Below are 7,301 nucleotides of genomic sequence, written 5' to 3'. Positions count from 1 at the left end.
GATGAAACTCATGTGGAATCATCCTCAGGTAGTAAAGATTCAAGTTTGTTCAAACCATGACTCCCGGGGATAGGGTGGGTCCAAAATGGCCGATCAAAGTTTTACATAGGATTATATAGAAAAAAATCTTTTAAAATCTTCTTCTCCAGAACCACTGGGCCAGGGAAGATGAAACTCATGTGGAATCATCCTCAGGTAATAAAGATTCAAGTTTGTTCAAACCATGACTCCCGGGGGTAGGGTGGGGCCAAAATGGCCGATCAAAGTTTTACATAGGATTATATAGAAAAAAAATCTTTTAAAATCTTCTTCTCCAGAACCACTGGGCCAGGAAAGATTAAACTCATATGGAATCATCCTCAGGTAGTGTAACTTCAAGTTTGTACAAATCATGACCCCCAGGGATAGGGTGGGGCCAAAATGGTCGACCAAAGTTTTACATAGGAGTATATAGGAAAAATCTTTAAAAATCTTCTTCTCCAGAACCACTGGGCCAGGAAAGATGAAACTCATGTGGAATCATCCTCAGGTAGTGTAGATTCAAATTTGTTCAAATCATGACCCCCGGGGTAGGGTGGGGCCAAAATGGGGCCAAAATGGCCGATCAAAGTTTTACATAGGATTATATAAGAAAAATCTTTAAAAATCTTCTTCCCAAGATCCATAGGAACAGGAAAGATGAAACTTTGTGGAATCATCCTCAGGTAGTGAAGATTCAAGTTTGTTCAAACCATGACCCCCGGGGGTAGGGTGGGGCCACAATGGCCGATGAAAGTTTACATAGGAATATATAGGGAAACCTTTTAAAATCTTCCTTAAAAGTACTTCAAAGCCATGATTAGTAATATTTATATGGAATCATCCTCAGGTAATGTAGATTCTAGTTCGTTCAAATCATGATCCCCTGGGGGTTTAAAATTCAAGCCCCCCTCCCAACTTCAGTAAACTTTTAGTTCTGATCTGATATGTGCTTTTTCCTAGCCAATGTGCTCAGGTGAGCACTGTGGCCCCTGGGCCTCTTGTTTTCTATTTCAAGTAGTTTTTAGTTTTTGGTTATTATTATACAGGTATTTCTTTAACATTTGTTTTGATTTCAAGTATTTTTTAATTTTTGTTTATAACCATACACTTACAGTTAACAATTTGCAGGTAAATATCTACAACTTCTCTTGTTTTGCCAGTTATACATGGAAAGTAGTACCAAGGTTGAATTATCGTGGTATTTAGGAAATTTCTATGCACACAGAGGTAAACCATACAGCTACCTCTTGTGCTCTGAAATGTCAGATGATATTCACTTGTAAGCAATTCCGTCATAATGGAGTTACTATGGATTGTGATTTATACATTGGGGAAAGATACAAAGCAGTAACGCATGAATATGGAAACAAGTTTTATCAGAGAATGCCATGTGTGTATTTATACAATTAATTTAATGCTAATACATGTACTTTATTGTGCCGTTTATGTTTGATAACAAACTAATGTCACTAAACAGCATTTTGTCTGCATTATCAAAGTTTCAAAGATGGCTCAGGAACTTTGAAAATTCAACATGTTCAAGGAAATAATAATCATTTAATTTCTATAAAATACTTTATTTTGATTGGATAAAAAATTGTTTTAATAACTGCATCAATAAAATGTAGAGTTCGCTTGCACTAAGGAGCCGGAACTACTTTGGTTGTCTTTACATGTATATTTCCCGCTTCCAGATTACTTTTTGAAGGAATAATTAGGGGCCTAAATAGTTTTACTTTAAAAGAAATTTTCCTGAATTTCGAAACATGTCCGTTACGTTCCTGACTTATTTCGTACTTTCGTTTCTTTTTAATTATCCCCCTTTGCTAAACAAACCAAATTGTCTGCATGACAACAATACAGTTATGGGAAAGAATGAAAGAAATCAGCATACTTATTTTAAATGAATGTCTGAGAGTTAATTGGTATGAACAATAGAACTGTGAAGAAATGTTTCTATGCTACCAAAGCTGGAAAATGCCGTTAATGTGTTAATTCTCAGGAAGCGGATGATCGAGAAAAACGACACCGCACGAATGAGGACGGAATTCTTTAAGCCTAATCTTAAATAGTCGGGAATAGACTCTTTCAGATTTTGCAGCAGTGACAGATTGTGATACGCATTTATATGTTCGATTTGAAATTCAGATAAAAAGGAGTGCAAATCCAAAATTTTTGTGACTCAGAACTGTTAGGATAGGCCTATTTGAGTAGCTTCCTTTTACATTTACGAGCTTACTGGGGGAAAATCCCATTTGGATATAGCAAGATATAATAACACAACAGGTACGTTTTTTGTGTTAAATAACTGTTAATAAGTGTTTGAGAAGGTTGGTAATGACACGACAATATTTGAAAGCTTTTTTTTTCGTTAGCTAGCCATTTTTAATTTCAGCAGCGTTAACGTTGTTGTGATATATTCATATGCACTATTTTTGATGCGTAAATTTCATAGTAAAGTAAAAGAAAGTTTCATTTTATTAATTGAAAATCATAATTAAATGATAAGAAATGAATGTAATATTTTTTTCCTTTGATCGAAGTATCAAAGAAAAAATTTGAACTAAAAACGTTTTCATGAAAGCGCTACGCGCATTGATGACGTTTTCCGTCCAATTTTTTTCTTTGATACTTCGATCAAAGGAAAAAAATATTACATTTATTGCTTAAATCAAAAACTCTAGTCGTTTTTTTTTCCTATTTTTATTTTTCAAATGGCCATCGTTGCCCTTGATACGTAATTTTTTTTTCAATGCTATGTTTCTTAATAACTTCAACCCAATCGTTTTGTAATTTCAAACAAATATTCCATTCTTCGTATCAAAAAATATAGAATGAAATATATGGAGAAAACTCACATTATTCAAGTTCTAAAGCCCATTCAAGCAATACGAATCAGGATCAGAGCAAACACAAACCTCTAAATAATAAGAGGTGGGATCAGATGCCATAAGGAAGAAATAATCTTCGTGCTTCCCGTCACCACCGGGAAATAAAGTTCACATACGGAAATCCGTAGACAATTTTGTGTTAAAATACTAATGGTCTAACAGCTAGTATGAAAAACGTCAGTCAACATTTAACTTAATGATAGATTATATTAAATGACAAGGTCATTGTTTCGACCATAGAACGTATGAAATAACTACTTTAAACAAGACTGTTTCTTCTTATTTCATAAACATTTTTGTCAATAAACCTCCTCGTTTTAGAAATTGATTATACGTAAAGCATGTCCTTGTGTATCGAATCAACAGAAATATACAAACCCTGTAGGTGAAAAAGGCATACTTACGGCATAGTTAGACGTTAAAAAAGAACGTTAATAAGGCTTTAATGTCATATGAAAATCCGCAGCAGAGCAAACATGGACATCTAAAACCCCGAATGTTGGGATCGGGCTTCATGGCGGAATAATCATCTACCTTCCCTCGGTTACATCCGCCGTGTGCTCCATGTCGTGATTGGGAAAACGAAGGATCTGTAGACAATTCGTAGATCCCTGTTTTACTTTAAAAAGGAGATCAAATATTCAATTCTAGTGTCATTGAGAAAAATCATTGCTTTTACTGCATTCAGAGAATGAGTTGATTGGCTGGTTTATATTTACTTATAAATATATTACCTATCCTTCACCCTTTATAATGGATATAGTGCAAGTAAATAAAAATTATATTATTTAACTAATCAACTTCTTTTTTTTATAACATTCATACTGGTATCTTCATTCCAGTTCAGCTTCTTAACACAATTATTTTTAACATTTTCTATATGTTAAGGTAGGAATCCACGAAAACATCCGAAGACAAGCGGTGTAAATAATTGCCTATCTATTAGTTTTTAAAAAGTCATGCAGTAAATATTTGACTTACTGATAGACTATATCTGCTGACAAGGTCATGGTATCTTAGAGATCAACTTGATCAACTTAGAGATATAAACTTTGTATGCAGATGATGAAGGTATACTGACACGTAAGTAAGGAGAGTCGGCGTTTGAAAAGTTAAAGTCCTCACGTTTATCATAAAATATTATTCTAAGGTTACCGATATCTTCTTTTTCTAGTAAAATAAACAAATTAGAAACAAATGTATTTATAATTTTCCATGTTGGTAGTTGTTTGTAGTCTCTAAGTATTGTTTTGTTTTCTGATTCATTATCTTTAATTTTACTCTAGGTGAGTTTTACTCTGATACCAGTTTACCCCTTTCTGTAATTAGGTATGATTCTATAACTATTTACTTGGGAATGCGATTGAATGCAGAATTGCTAATCAGTTAACCGCAAGACGTTCCGACCGATTAACCGGTTGATCGTATCATCAAATACACATTTAAAAAAAACAGGAAGTTCTTTCCGTATGTACACAGAAAAAAAATTAAAAAGATGGTGATTGAAGTTAAAAACATTCCATTTGTCTTGTTTTTGTATCAGAAAACTACATTTTTTTTTTTATTTCAGTGTCAAAATAGTTTTTAGAAAATTTTCAAACTAATTAATCTTTTAGAGCAGATGTCAAGCAAGGTAATATTATCACAATAATCAAAACTAAGTCTGAACTATAGCCCTTAATTTACAAAGTTTGTCTAATAATTTAATAAGATAGAGAACTAAATACGACAAACATACCATTTCACAGTGCTCTTATAAAATTATCATCATTAAAGGAATACCGGACGGTCTGAGTAGCGGCATGGTGTTTGCGCGATAATTAGAATTAACGCTACACAAACTGACCAATTACCCCCATGGTCTCAATCCGGATAGCAATAATTATCTCCATGTCACTTTGAATAGTTTTGAAAAGCGCTAAATTTTCAACCAGAGGTTCAGCGATTTCTTTTTTTAAAAATGAATTTAAAGAAAATAATATTAGATTTTATTTCTTCCGACTAACCGATTACAAATCTTCTAACCGATTAATCGTTCCGACTGAGTAATGGGTTAACCGGTTACAAGTTGCCATCCCTACTATTTACAGATTGTGTGGCCAAGCGTAAATGTGAATCAGAAGGCAGAACAATGATGGGTGCCAAAAATTTCACTTAGATTACTAATCTGATGGGGCTTCTAGACCTTGGTATGTTTGAAAAAGTCAATACATTTCATGCAAGTTAGGTAACCAAGCTTCATGTGTATGCTTTTTGTTGTTAAAAAATGCGTTTTTATCTCTTTGATAAAAGGATGGACTCACGTTTATGCACGGCGAACCGGAAGTAACTCCTACGAATGGTTTGATGGTACCCCTGTTACAGAGGGATGGGGTCTTAACCAGCCTGACACAAACAGTGACTGTGTGGGTGTCGATCTCAGCATGGCTGATTGGTGTAAAACAGGAGGACTGGACGATATCATTTGTACAGATTCCAGACAATTCTGTTGTACTTAAATGATATATTAAATTAAACCTTTTCATCTGAAAGTCACATATTTGTAAAGATATTTAAAAGAGTTGAGATGAATATTTCTGATTTTTTTTTAATAAAAAGTATATGAACTGAGAACCGAAAGAATTTTTACGAGTATATCTCATTACAGTAATGTTTTTCTGTCTTTATAAAATCATATAATTGACAAAATTGTGAATACCTGTAATATTTACTTATTAATCACAAGTCTGTCTCGGATTAAAATAATGATCGATTGAGGGCTTGGAGACATAAAATCTATATTCAGGTGATGGAGAAAGAGGCTTTTTGAAATTAATCGAATCAAATGAGAGATACGAACTAGAAAAAAACACAGAGTATCTTCCATAGTTAATTTATTGTACAGCCACAGGTAACAGGGTAAACGGGTCTCGTTCTGCTTGGTTGACTATCTGACATCAAAGTAGGCAATAGAAAACTAGTTTTGGTTTTCTTCTGTACTTTATTAATAGTAGAAATCATTGAGTCATGTCGTATATAGATAAATATGAAAATTAAACATTGAATTCTTTTTAAACAAAACGTTTTTGTTTTGATTAAATATCTATTCAATGAAAATTATTACATTTATCCTTACTTTAATTAAACATGGAAAATATAAAAATCAAGCAAAACTTGATATTTCATATTTTACAGCAAACTAAATCAAATGTTTAAATAAAACAGAGCTACACGCTCTAGCATTGTTCAAAATCAATTTTAGAACATTAACTGTTGATGAGTACAACGATGTCCTTCAGATATATGAAGCAAAAGCCATTTAATCTAATCCTTTACTTGATTTTACACTACCTTATAATTACAGAATAAGTTTGTTTTCATATTGACTTTATAAATGCGATCTCTAATACTCGCTACAAGGACAATTGCAATTGATTAAATCTGTCAGTATGTGGCAGATAATGTTATCGCTCTATGTTCAGAGGAATGTTCCTGATGCAATATTTATACGGATTCAATATGAAGCATTATTAATCGTCTTAGAAACAGACTTACTAGTAGATTATAATAAAATATTTCTTAAATAATATTAAGTAGTCCATTTACTAAATATCATAATATTGAGAAAACAGTTTTTCTCAAGAGACTATATAGGCAAATGCAATTCATCATAAGGTAAAATACTGACTGTTGTATTTCATATTGATTGTTAGATTATCATATATATACCTATTTGATCATTATTTCCCGACTTTGAAAACGAACGGGTCGGCACGGGGATTCTTACTTTTCCATGGCACTGATCCCACCTTTGATATTCAAGAGGTCCGTATATGCTCTGCTCTTGATTTGTATTGCTTAACCCCCTTCCCCGTAGTTACGCATTTAAACGCATATACCATTTCCTATTTCTAAAGCAAAAAAACGCATATACCGTTTCCCCGAAATCACGCATTTTTCACACAATTTCAAAAGTAAATTTTATCTTCAATTTAACACCAATTCCCTTCTTTTTTATACTGTATTTATATCCATTAACTTCGTCTTGCCTAGGCCACAATGACGTTAAAAACGTATCGAACAGTTTCGATGTAACATCCTACCTCTAATGTTCCTGATTTGTACAGTCTGAGTGGAGCTTGAATATGAAAGATATGGAGATAACGAACAGTATTCAAGATCAGAAATCCATAAAACAATGCAAAATAGGAGCAAAGTTTTATTTTCGAAACTTTATTTATAGCTGTGGATATTAAATTCATTTTAGATGTGATGATATTCTTTTGAGTGTAAACCAGCATTCCTTAGTGAACATAACACATTCCAGGGCCGTGGATCTCCTCAAACAAGCTGATGGTGCTGTTACATTAACTGTTGTCTCATGGCCAGGAACCATTGTATGACACAGAT

General features: G+C 33.2%; 1 long non-coding RNA gene across 1 annotated transcript; it reads left to right on the top strand.

The window, feature by feature from the left end:
- The first annotated feature begins 2,199 nt into the window (after window positions 1–2,199).
- LOC134265441 (uncharacterized) lies at window positions 2,200–5,483 on the top strand. Its single transcript, XR_009991755.1, has 3 exons — window positions 2,200–2,307; window positions 5,003–5,101; window positions 5,205–5,483. It is a non-coding gene; the product is annotated as an uncharacterized LOC134265441 (long non-coding RNA).
- The last annotated feature ends 1,818 nt before the right edge of the window (window positions 5,484–7,301 follow it).

Source organism: Saccostrea cucullata, unplaced genomic scaffold, assembly GCF_032062105.1.
Source record: "Saccostrea cucullata isolate Sc308-1 unplaced genomic scaffold, CSIRO_AGI_Scuc_v1 ctg10872, whole genome shotgun sequence".
Taxonomy (NCBI): Eukaryota; Metazoa; Mollusca; class Bivalvia; order Ostreida; family Ostreidae; genus Saccostrea; species Saccostrea cuccullata.
The sequence above is the reverse complement of the archived record's forward strand: the minus strand, read 5'-3'. Positions and strand labels throughout refer to the sequence as shown.